General features: G+C 34.5%; 1 long non-coding RNA gene across 1 annotated transcript; it reads right to left on the bottom strand.

Annotated features, from left to right (window-relative positions):
* Positions 1-470: 470 nt before the first annotated feature.
* On the bottom strand, positions 471-3985 carry LOC127714639 (uncharacterized). The gene is made up of 3 exons (XR_007987839.1): positions 3901-3985; positions 2310-3724; positions 471-1424 (listed from the first exon to the last, which is right to left on the bottom strand). It is a non-coding gene; the product is annotated as an uncharacterized LOC127714639 (long non-coding RNA).
* Between the last annotated feature and the right edge of the window lie 9268 nt (positions 3986-13253).

The raw sequence follows: 13253 nt of genomic DNA, 5'->3' as shown, positions 1-13253 counted from the left end.
TCTTCGATACCTTGCGCAAAAGATGCGCCTGTTTCTCCTCTACAAGACATATATAGTCATACCCCGTGACACCCCTCATTATTTTTCTCTAGAAGCCATGGAATAGGCCAACCCCTCTGTTTTTAACATTTTTTTTTTAAATTTGAGCTCTAGTTTCAGATTTTTGAACATAGCGCCCTTCGATACCTTGCGCAAAAGATGCGCCTGTTTCTCCTCTTGAAGACCTATATAGTCATACCCCGTGACACCCCTCATTTTTTTTCTCTAGAAGCCATGGAATAGGCCAACCCCCTGTTTTTAACATTTTTTTTTTAATTTTGAGCTCTAGTTTCAGATTTTTGAACATAGCGCCCTTCGATACCTTGCGCAAAAGATGCGCCTGTTTCTCCTCTACAAGACCTATATAGTCATACCCCGTGACACCCCTCATTATTTTTCTCTAGAAGCCATGGAATAGGCCAACCCCCCTGTTTTTAACTTTTTTTTTTTAAATTTTGAGCTCTAGTTTCAGATTTTTGAATATAGCGCCCTTCGATACCTTGCACAAAAGATGCGCCTGTTTCTCCTCTACAAGACCTATATAGTCATACCCCATGACACCCCTCATTATTTTTCTCTAGAAGCCATGGAATAGGCCAACCTCCCTGTTTTTAACATTTTTTTTTTAAATTTTGAGCTCTAGTGTCAGATTTTTGAACATAGTGCCCTTCGATACCTTGCGCAAAAGATGCGCCTGTTTCTCCTCTTCAAGACCTATATAGTCATACCCCGTGACACCCCTCATTAGTTTTCTCTGGAAGCCATGGAATATGCCAACCCCCCTGTTTTTAACATTTTTTTTTTAATTTAGAGCTCTAGTTACAGATTTTTTAACATAGCGCCCTTCGATACCTTGCGCAAAAGATGCGCCTGTTTCTCCTCTACAAGACCTATATAGTCATGTCCCGTGACACCCCTCATTATTTTTCTCTAGAAGCCATGGAATAGACCAACCTCCCTGTTTTTAACATTTTTTTTTTTAATTTTGAGCTCTAGTTTCAGATTTTTGAACATAGCGCCCTTCGATACCTTGCACAAAAGATGCGCCTGTTTCTCCTCGACAAGACCTATATAGTCATACCCCGTGACACCCCTCATTATTTTTCTCTAGAAGCCATGGAATAGGCCAACCCCCCTGTTTTTAACATTTTTTTTTTTTTAATTTTGAGCTCTAGTTTCAGATTTTTGAACATAGCGCCCTTCGATACCTTGCACAAAAGATGCGCCTGTTTCTCCTCGACAAGACCTATATAGTCATACCCCGTGACACCCCTCATTATTTTTCTCTAGAAGCCATGGAATAGGCCAACCCCCCTGTTTTTAACATTTTTTTTTTTAATTTTGAGCTCTAGTTTCAGATTTTTGAACATAGCGCCCTTCGATACCTTGCGCAAAAGATGCGCCTGTTTCTCCTCTTCAAGACCTATATAGTCATACCCCGTGACACCCCTCATTTTTTTTCTCTAGAAGCCATGGAATAGGCCAACCCCCTGTTTTTAACATTTTTTTTTTTAATTTTGAGCTCTAGTTTCAGAATTTTGAACATAGCGCCCTTCGATACCTTGCGCAAAAGATGCGCCTGTTTCTCCTCTACAAGACCTATATAGTCATACCCCGTGACACCCCTCATTATTTTTCTCTAGAAGCCATGGAATAGGCCAATCCCCCTGTTTTTAACATTTTTTTTTTTAATTTTGAGCTCTAGTTTCAGATTTTTGAATATAGCGCCCTTCGATACCTTGCACAAAAGATGCGCCTGTTTCTCCTCTACAAGACCTATATAGTCATACCCCATGACACCCCTCATTATTTTTCTCTAGAAGCCATGGAATAGGCCAACCCCCCTGTTTTTAACATTTTTTTTTTAAATTTAGAGCTCTAGTGTCAGATTTTTGAACATTGCGCCCTTTGATACTTTGCGCAAAAGATGCGCCTGTTCCTCCTCTACAAGACCTATATAGTCATACCCCGTGACACCCCTCATTATTTTTCTCTAGAAGCCATGGAATAGGCCAACCCCCCTGTTTTTAACAATTTGTTTTTAAATTTTGAGTTCTAGTTTCAGATTTTTGAACATAGCACCCTTCGATACCTTGCGCACAAAATGCGCCTGTTTCTCCTCTACAAGACCTATATAGTCATGTCCCGTGACACCCCTCATTATTTTTCTCTAGAAGCCATGGAATAGGCCAACCCCCCTGTTTTTAAAATTTTTTTTTTTTAATTTTGAGCTCTAGTTTCAGATTTTTGAACATAGCACCCTTTGATACCTTGCGCAAAAGATGCGCCTGTTTCTCCTCTACAAGTCCTATATAATCATATCCCGTGACACCCCTCATTATTTTTCTCTAGAAGCCATGGAATAGGCCAACCCCCCTGTTTTTAACATTTTTTTGTTTTAATTTTGAGCTCTAGTCTCAGATTTTTGAACATAGCGCCCTTCGATACCTTGCGCAAAAGATGCGCCTGTTTCTCCTCTACAAGACTTATATAGTCATACCCCGTGACACCCCTCATTATTTTTCTCTAGAAGCCATGGAATAGGCCAACCTCCCTGTTTTTAACATTTTTTTTTTAATTTTGAGCTCTAGTTTCAGATTTTTGAACATAGCGCCCTTCGATACCTTGCGCAAAAGATGCGCCTGTTTCTCCTCTTCAAGACCTATATAGTCATACCCCGTGACACCCCTCATTTTTTTTCTCTAGAAGCCATGGAATAGGCCAACCCCCTGTTTTAACATTTTTTTTTTTAATTTTGAGCTCTAGTTTCAGATTTTTGAACATAGCGCCCTTCGATACCTTGCGCAAAAGATGCGCCTGTTTCTCCTCTACAAGACCTATATAGTCATACCCCGTGACACTCCTCATTATTTTTCTCTAGAAGCCATGGAATAGGCCAACCCCCCTGTTTTTAACATTTTTTTTTTTAATTTTGAGCTCTAGTTTCAGATTTTTGAACATAGCGCCCTTCGATACCTTGCACAAAAGATGCGCCTGTTTCTCCTCTACAAGACCTATATAGTCATACCCCATGACACCCCTCATTATTTTTCTCTAGAAGCCATGGAATAGGCCAACCCCCCTGTTTTTAACATTTTTTTTTTAAATTTAGAGCTCTAGTGTCAGATTTTTGAACATAGCGCCCTTCGATACTTTGCGCAAAAGATGCGCCTGTTTCTCCTCTTCAAGACCTATATAGTCATACCCCGTGACACCCCTCATTATTTTTCTCTAGAAGCCATGGAATAGGCCAACCTCCCTGTTTTTAACATTTTTTTGTTTTAAATTTGAGCTCTAGTTTCAGATTTTTGAACATAGCGCCCTTCGATACCTTGCGCAAAAGATGCGCCTGTTTCTCCTCTACAAGACTTATATAGTCATACCCCGTGACACCCCTCATTATTTTTCTCTAGAAGCCATGGAATAGGCCAATCTCCCTGTTTTTAACATTTTTTTTTTTTAATTTTGAGCTCTAGTGTCAGATTTTTGAACATAGCGCCCTTTGATACCTTGCGCAAAAGATGCGCCTGTTTCTCCTCTTCAAGACCTATATAGTCATACCCCGTGACACCCCTCATTATTTTTCTCTAGAAGCCATGGAATAGGCCAACCCCCCTGTTTTTAACATTTTTTTTTTAATTTTGAGCTCTAGTTTCAGATTTTTGAACATAGCGCCCTTCGATACCTTGCGCAAAAGATGCGCCTGTTTCTCCTCTACAAGACCTATATAGTCATATCCCGTGACACCCCTCATTATTTTTCTCTAGAAGCCATGGAATAGACCAACCCCCCTGTTTTTAACATTTTTTTTTTAATTTTGAGCTCTAGTTTCAGATTTTTGAACATAGCGCCCTTCGATACCTTGCACAAAAGATGCGCCTGTTTCTCCTCTACAAGACCTATATAGTCATACCCCGTGACACCCCTCATTATTTTTTTCTAGAAGCCATGGAATAGGCCAACCCCCCTGTTTTTACCATTTTTTTTTTTTAATTTAGAGCTCTAGTTTCAGATTTTTGAACATAGCGCTCTTCGATACCTTGCGCAAAAGATGCGCCTGTTTCTCTTCTACAAGACCTATATAGTCATACCCCGTGACACCCCTCATTATTTTTCTCTAGAAGCCATGGAATAGTCCAACCCTCATTTCTGCAAATGTGTATTTTAGTTCAATTAAACAATGACATCAAAGGTGCTATATTTTACAGGGAAGGACTACTTTTACATACGTTCTAAATTGAAGTGGATGCATTAGTGGTCTTACACCTACAAATAATCCCTTGACAGATGCAGATTTACTGTGGTACTGAATATTAGCCTAAAAAGAGATGTGACTTGTTTTATCAATGGATGGGATAAATACCATTTCACGATAGAGTTGAAATTGCAATATTTGGACGGAATGTCTGCCTTTTTAAATGTTTTTCATTTGACGGCCGTTGCTGTCTTATTCATTTTTTCGGTTTTTAGATATATCGCCTTATTGTTCGCTGGCTTATTGTTCGCTAGTTATTGTTCGCTAGCTTCAGCCTGGTATGTACACCTTACAATCATTCCATACACCAAATATAGTAGACCTATTGCATACAGTATAAGAAAAACAGACCAAAACACAAAAACTTAACTTTAACCACTGAGCCATGAAAATGAGGTCAAGGTCAGATGACACCTGCCAGTTGGACATGTACACCTTACAGTCCTTCCATACACCGAATATACTAGACCTATTGCTTATAGTATCTGAGATATGGACTTGACCACCAAAAATTAACCTTGTTCACTTATCCATGAAATAAGGTCGAGGTCAAGTGAAAACTACCTGACAGGCATGAGGACCTTGCAGGGTACGCACATACCAAATATAGTACTCTTATTACTTATAATAAGAGAGAATTTAACATTACAAAAAATCTTAACTTTTTTTCTCAAGTAGTCACTAAACCATGAAAATGAGGTCAAGGACATTGGACATGTGACTGACGGAAACTTCGTAACATGAGGCATCCATATACAAAGTATGAAGCATCCAGCTCTTTCGCATTCTAAAATATAAAGCTTTTAAGAAGTTAGATAACGCCGCAGCCGCCGCCGGCGGATCACTATCCCTATGTCGAGCTTTCTGCGACAAAAGTCGCAGGCTCGACAAAAATGTTAGAAGAAATAAAAATAACAAAAGTTGATAAAAATTACAGAAACACAATGGGTTCAAAGCTGAGTTGCAATCTCTATTGATTTGTTATGGAAGAAACAGTATTTTGTGTAACGTAATTTTGTGTTCTTCAACTTCTTGGTTTTGGTGAAGTAGACTGCTAAGACCGTTCATGTAAATTAACGAAAATATACCAAATTTTAAATCCTTGACACCGCAAAGTCAATAAGGATCTTTTAACCCTAATGCTCTTAATAATTTGTGAAAGATTATATTTCTGAGTGAAACATTTGTTCTGAAATGCAGACTTTTCATGGATGAGGGGACCTTGGACCTTCCACCAACCAAAGAGTTTGATCGCTCTGAGGGATACGATCGCCATTGTTTTCATTGATATTAGTATTTTTTTTCAAAAAAAAAATTAAACTGCATGCACATGTATTCCCTATTTGATTCAATCTGAACATAGTTTTTCACTTTAAAAAAATAGCCAAAATAACTATAAGTTAACAGTAAAAAAAACAACCAATTTCAATTACTAGTAATACACAGACAAATGCATTTTTTTCTTCTAAATTTTGCTCTGGACACGGTCTTGATTATTACAAGTCTTCTATTCCAACAGATTTTAGCGCATGACTTGAATGGAATAGTCTATCCAAAGGTAATGTATTAATGGCTGAGTTCATTATTAATCTACTAAGATTTTTAACAAAACAGGAATAATAGCAAATAAATACATATTAAAACATGTTAAATGAATTTCACGTTTTTAAAAACATTTTGATCAACAATGAGCAACAAGTTGCATGCAAGTTTATAATTAGGAAGACGTCACTTGGGCTGAGGGGGTGTTCTACTTCTACTTCTACCATTACGCTGTTTATAACTACATTTTCCGAGTTAATAATGCAACAACAATAACCCTAAATAGTGGATAAAAACACAGAAAGGATCTCGTTGAGTTGCAAATAAATCAATGGAGTGGGGAATCCATAAATATAGATACTGCTTCATACTGATTTTTCGTATTGTAAAATAAAAGCAAATAAAAATTAAAAACCAATTGTTCAGAGAACAATTGAAGGTCTTTCCACATCAATTTTCAAAGTTATTGAAAAGAAGCTAGTTCCGGTTTACTCAAAGTTAAAATTGGTATCCAATCATAAGTTTCTTCAAACTGATGCGATAAATGAATGGTTTCTATATACTTTTGAGTGAAATAAGGGAGATAATTTGCTACTTCCGGTGAAGTTAGCGTCACTTTCGGTTTCATTTGATAGCTTCTTTTACACGGTTCAAAAAATATATAGTTTCTATATACTTTTACATGTAAAACAGGAGATAATTGGCCACTTCCGGTTTATCGAAAGTCACTTCTGGTCTTTAGTGATGTTTATGTATTTATATTACAACATATATGATTTTCTGAGTACTTTTCCATGAAAAAGTGCAAAAAAGGCTACTTCCGGTTTTCTCAAGGTCACTTCCGGTTGACATTTTTCAGGGTCATATGTCACCAAACCTTTTGTAAAAGGTCATATGGCTTTATGATGAACCAAGTTGAAGTAATAATCAAGTAACCTTATAATTAGACATTTCAGGGGCACTTATATTGTTTCAAACCAAATGTACCATATTTTCATTACAATAAAGCAAACATTTTGCACTTGTTCTTTCATAAATATCTTTAAAAGTGTTGGAGAAAATGCAAAAACAGGGAAAAGTCAAAATTGAGAACTTGACCTTTGACCTTGACTTCATTTCCTAAGTTAGGACCTACAGGCTTCAAATAAAAAGATTCCAAGGTTATACGGTTAAAGGTTTATGAGTTAAAAAAACATACCGACAAATTTTTTTGGTAAAGGTAGATAACTCCCATAAAATTTCATCGAATGGCTTCGATCCAAATTAGTCAAACATTCCTGAGGATGTAACGAACAATTTGGAAAAAGAATTTTGTCGATATCTTTTTTTATTACGAAGGAGATGCACACACTTGATAAACAGTGAATAGGGAGATAACTCTTGCAAAGAAACTGGTTCGGCTTAGCAGGGTGAAATTTAAAAGCGCATAAACTATACGATACAATATGAGAAATATCTAAGCGACATATTGCTAAACAAACATTTATAGCAAGAACAAAATTTGGCGGAAGAAAAAAAAAAAAATAAAAAACCAATTGAAGGTCTTTCCACATAAATTATCTAAATAATTGATAGGAAGCTACTTCTGGTTTACTCAAAGTTATAAATAGCGTCAAAGTACAGATTTCTTTATACGGATTCAATAAATAAATGGTTTCTATATACATTTGCCTGAAATAAGGGAGATAATTGCCAACTTCCGGTTTAGAAAATGTCACTTCCGGTCTCATATGATAGCTTTATTCACACTGATTCCAAAAATATATAGTTTGTATATACTTATGCCTGTAATAAGGAAGATAATATGCTACTTCCGGTATATAAAATGTCACTTCCGGTCTCAAATGATAGGTTAACCTATGATCATTCAAAAAATATATGGTTTCTAGGTACTTTTCCGTGAAATAAGTGCAAAAAATACTACTTCCGGTTCACTCAATGTCACTTACGGTTGACATTTTTCAAGGTCATATGTCAACCAACAGTTTGTAAAAGACCCTATGGCTTTATCATGTACCAAGTTGGAGTAATAATCAATTAACCTTAAATTGAATCATTTCAGGGACAATAACTCCTTTAAGAATTCATTGGATTGTTTCAGACCAAATGTATCATATCTTAATCACAATTAAGCAAACATTTTGCACTAGTTCTTTAATTTGTAATTTTAAAAGTGACAGAGGAGATCAAATAACAAGGAAAACTCAAAATTTAGAATATGACCTTGACCTTTGACCTTGGCCTCAATTTCATTTAAATGAACCAAGAAACTCAAATAAATATACCTTAGGTCTCTATCACTTACCATTCATGCTATACATTTATATTTCCCTTATGTCAAATACAGAAGGGGAAATAACTCTCATATGGATTTTACTTATCGCTTCTGTCAAAATTAGACAAAACATCCTGAGGATATAACGAGCAATTTGGTAAAAAAATTTTGTCGCTTTCTTTTACGGTTACGGAGGAGATGCACGCACAAGGAAAACAGTGTTCCGGGAGATAACTCCTACAAAGAAAAGTATTCGGCTAAGCAGGGTCAATTTCAAAGGCGCATAAACTGTTCGATATCATATACGAAACATCTAAGCGACATCTTGCGAAACAAAAATTTATCGCAAGAACAAAATTTGGCGGAAGAAAAAATTTAAAAAAAAAAATAATCAGAAGAAAACCAATAGGTCTTTCCACAGAAAAGTGGAAAGACCTTATAATAATAATCAGAACAAATACAATAGGTCTTTCCACAGAAAAGTTGAAAGACCTAAAAATGAGGATTATGAGAAGGAAACTAACGGAAAACAATCTGTTTGTTTGTTTTACTCTTTAACAGAACAGAACAATCATAAGAATCTGAGTTGTTCTTTAATATAAAGCACAAAACGGTTGACATGAGAGCCTTGGAAAGGAGTCGATCGTAAAAGTCTACAGATTGCTTCACAGCTATCATATCTCAAAACCAATAGTAGAAAGTGGGCTTTTCTTTCCAAAGAGGCATCATCAGTCGAAGAATGAGGTAGACATATGGTTCAAGTTATATCATCTCAAAATAAAAATATTGCACAATTTCAGTGGTGTTGTAATCTTTACCTTTGAACTTATGACCTCAAAATCATTTTATTGGGTATTGCCATACCATTAAGTTTGGTAAAACCTGATTGTTCTGAAAGAATTTTCCGAAAATTGCTGATTTCATTATATATAAAGTAACCTTGACCTCAATGGTAGAATAGAGAATGGAAGTCCTGTTCTTTCCCAACAGGCATGACTAAGTTTGGTAAACTCAGATCATGGTTCAAGAGATATCATCTTGAAACAAAATATTTTGGATGATTTAAGTCTATCAATTGCTGTACAGTTGTGACTTTGACCTTTGACTTTATGACGTTACAGATCAAAAGGTGTCTTATAATTTTTTCGGGCATAATCACGCCAAGTTTGGTAAAATCTTGACATATGGTTCAAACGGTATCATTTAAAAACCAAAATTCCAGTTCATCAGTGATCCATGTGACATTGACCTTTGTGTTGACCTCAAAATCAGTAGGGCTTTCTCTCCACAATGGGCATTATCACAGCAACTTTGGTAAAAAAAAAAGTGTTTATGGCTCAAACATTTTTTCTTGGAACAAAGTTATTCAGGCCAAGAATGCTAAGATGGCATTCATCATATTTCAGGCTGAGTTCAACTTCACTGAAACAAGGCTTAGAAATATGCTTTAGTAAGAAATAGTACATAATAGGTTTCTGACACAGAATAACTGTAGTCAAAGAACTTAGAATTGGTTATATGATTTGAAATAGTACATACACAAGCTAAACCGTACACTTTGCCTTTAATTTGATTTAAATAATCATTATACAATAGGACAAATCAAATAACAATCAGTGTATATATATATACAGAACTTGTTTTATACCATAAATCTACAATTACCCATTGGCAAATCAATATAATTAGTTAAAAGTTTTGAGCATAACTGAAGCAAAAAAAGTCTGGTTTTAAAAAGTTTCTTCTGTTTACAAAATTATTAAAAATATATATTTGAATGATCTAAACCAAAGAAAATGTCTATCTCATGAACTAATTATATATAAGACATATTTTAAGTTCAACTGTCAGGGTTAATTAATGAAAATGTCTGTATCACGAACTAAGTCATGCCTAAAGTTCAACAGTCAGGGGGTGCAACTGCAAACAGTTTCTTCTAAAAATAACTTTTCAATAACATCATTTGAAAGGTAACCAAAGGCAGTTATTAGTTTAGCTTTTCAAGGGACATATCTCAAAGAAATCTTGAAGATAACTTGTATTAGTTTTATTCCAAATTCATAATTAGCTTTTCTTAGTAACAGCAATTCAAAGTTTTTGTTTAAAGAGTATCTGATCAACAGACATCTGTAACTAATTTGATAGATCTTTTTAAATTCTTTAAGATAATGATAGATGTAAATGTTGATAATGTGACTGAAAGATATCTTAAAACAAATTTTACCAAAAGGCGTTGTAATTAGGGTCATTGTGCATGGACAATTTTAGTAATACAAAGAAGGTGTGTCAGTTCACAAGGAAAAAAGCTTGGTTTATAAGGCAAAAACTCTGTAACTGATGAGAACATTGAAATTAAAGATAAACTGCCAAATTTAACCCAAATTAGTTATTTTCAAAACAAGGATCTATACCAGTAGAAGTAAAACCAGTTATTAAAAAAATGAACTGTATTCAGTACCGTCCCAGACTGTTCAATGCAATTAAACATAAATCCAATACAAGTTTGAGCTCATTAATTTCTCAGCAGACGTTCAGGTAAAAATTATGTAAATTTAAAGAGTAGTATTTTACATATAATCAATTTACATATATCATTACTCACTTTCATAATCTAAATGAGGGTTAGTATGGGGTACATTAAATGACAATTAACAATATTTCTTCTGGGTTAAAATAGTGTTAATAATAAACATTTTACTCTATTTATAAAAAAACAGTAGCTCAAAAATACAATGTGTCGAATTATTATATAACTTTGAATCAGATGTTTATTTGATACTAACAGCAGCAAAAAGTTGGTGTTTGACCGACTCCTGTTTTATGAAAGCTGTCTAAATGATCAAAACTAAAAAGGGATACCTCCATTTTTTCTCTGTGGAAATAAATAGAATTTCACAATAATAATAAGTTATGTCTGATGCTGTCAATATTGCATCCATACTAGGCTGAGGTCAAACTGTTCAAATTAAAATTAGAATATGCAAATATTTTAAAAACAATCCACACAAAAAAATATATTGTTAAAATGTATTTTGCTCATTATCATATATACTTTAAATTCAGAAATCCATGCAACATTTTAACAACAATTAGTTGTGCAAAATCGACATTTGCTTTAATGTAACAATCCTTTTGAAGTAAAAAAATTGCTTTGCCGAGTGCAGCTGGATACGACCACAGACGTCCAACCCTGAACAGTTGGGACAAAAATGGACACAATATTCGCGCTTGATACAGGTCTGAATTTGGATTGTAATTAAATATTTGACACATAATAGGTTTCTGACACAGAATAACTGTAGTCAAAACACTAAGAATTGGTTATACGATTTGAATTTATATTCAATTTTTTTTGCTTTTGTGCAATACACTATGCTGTTGTGAATTGACCCCCCCCCTTTTTTTTGCAAAAAAAAAAGTTTCCTTTTAATTTCTGAAGTCTGATATGAAAAAAAAAATAAAATTGGCCCCCCTCACAATTTCTTTTTTACCCCCACCCAAAATTTTCTTCACCCCCTCCCCCCCCCCCCTTTTTCCAAAAAAAATATCCTTTCCCTCAAGATATAGTCATACTCTAAATTAAAATTTCCAATGGAGTTTGCAACCATAATTACCCATTTAAATACATCATAAAAGTCTTAAAATAGAAAATGACATACATAATCATGGCTAAAATTAATATTCCTTAATCAGCATTTTTAAATAGTAACTTAAATAAATTGACAGCTAATCACCTCAAGACAATACAACATTTCTTTATACATAATTTAAAAGCAGTGTAAGGGAGGTAATCCAAACATAACATTGTACTTTATTTTAATTGTCCATTAAGCAGGAAACCCTTGTTTTTCCCCTAATTCCTAAACGGTTTGTGCCATAACCCTCCAAAGCCAATCCTAACCATCCCTTTGTGGTATGGAAACTTGTGGTATAATTTCAGAGAGATCCATACACCGTTCGACAAGTTATTGTCTGGAAACTAGAAACATGCTTATTTGGGCCCCTAATTCCTAAACTGTTAGGACTATAACCCCCAAAATCAATCCCAACCTTGTGTTAAAATTTCATAGATTTCTATTCACATTTACTAAAGATATTTCGGGAAACCATATGTCTTCGGACGATGCTGACGACGACGTGATACCAATATATGACCGCAAATTTTTTTGCGGTTGTATAAAAATAGCATAAATAAGTAAAATAGATGAAGTTTTCATAGTATTATTGCATAAAAGGCAAATTATTTTTCAATATTTTGAAAAGGTTAATCTATAAGTGTTCAGTGTTTATAGTAAATTTTCATACAAGAAACATGTAATAAAAAACCGTTAAAAAGTCTGAAATCAAAATGTGCTAAAAGTCTCAGATGTACATTTTTGAAACTACGACATTTTTTTCACATTTTGGAAATTGACCTTCAATGACATCTCATCTCATGACTATTGACCTTCAATGACATCTCATCTCAGGACTATTGACCTTCAATGACATCTCATTTCATGACTATTGACCTTCAAAGACATCTCATCTCAGGACTATTGACCTTCAATGACATCTCATCTCAGGACTATTGACCTTCAATAACATCTCATATCAGGACTATTGCCCTACAATGAGATTGTAACTGGGAAACTCTCTTATGTTTCAAAAACATAGAAATCTATAATTCAAAAGTGTTTATATATATACAATTTTTATTCAAATCTACATAAATTACCCAACCTTTGTTCAACTTGAGAATCATATATTTTATTGAATATTATAAAACAAAATATTTCATACCTCTTTAACAATATATACATCTCAAACACACACAATACAGTGCAACTCCACTCAGACTAGAACAATAAAATTGTCTTTAAAAAAATGCAAATCCTCCTTTTTATTTTCACCCAAACATTCACATTTAAGCAATAATTGTGCACATGGCAAAATTTCACAGTACAAGTTATATACATGATATCACCAAATGTGAATTATCACTTATTTTAAACTTGCTGCTACTGAGAAAGACTGTGTATCATTCACAAGTCAAATAAAATATTTCGATACAGTATTTTTGTTACTCCCAAAATTATATGCATTGTACAATTGTACTGGGACAGAGAGTTCAAATAAAGCCACACTAATGGTATTTGGTTT

Source organism: Mytilus californianus, unplaced genomic scaffold (assembly GCF_021869535.1).
Source record: "Mytilus californianus isolate M0D057914Y unplaced genomic scaffold, xbMytCali1.0.p SCAF_9, whole genome shotgun sequence".
In the NCBI taxonomy this organism is placed as follows: Eukaryota; Metazoa; Mollusca; class Bivalvia; order Mytilida; family Mytilidae; genus Mytilus; species Mytilus californianus.
Note: the sequence above shows the minus strand (reverse complement) of the source record. Positions and strands in the feature narration are given on the sequence as shown.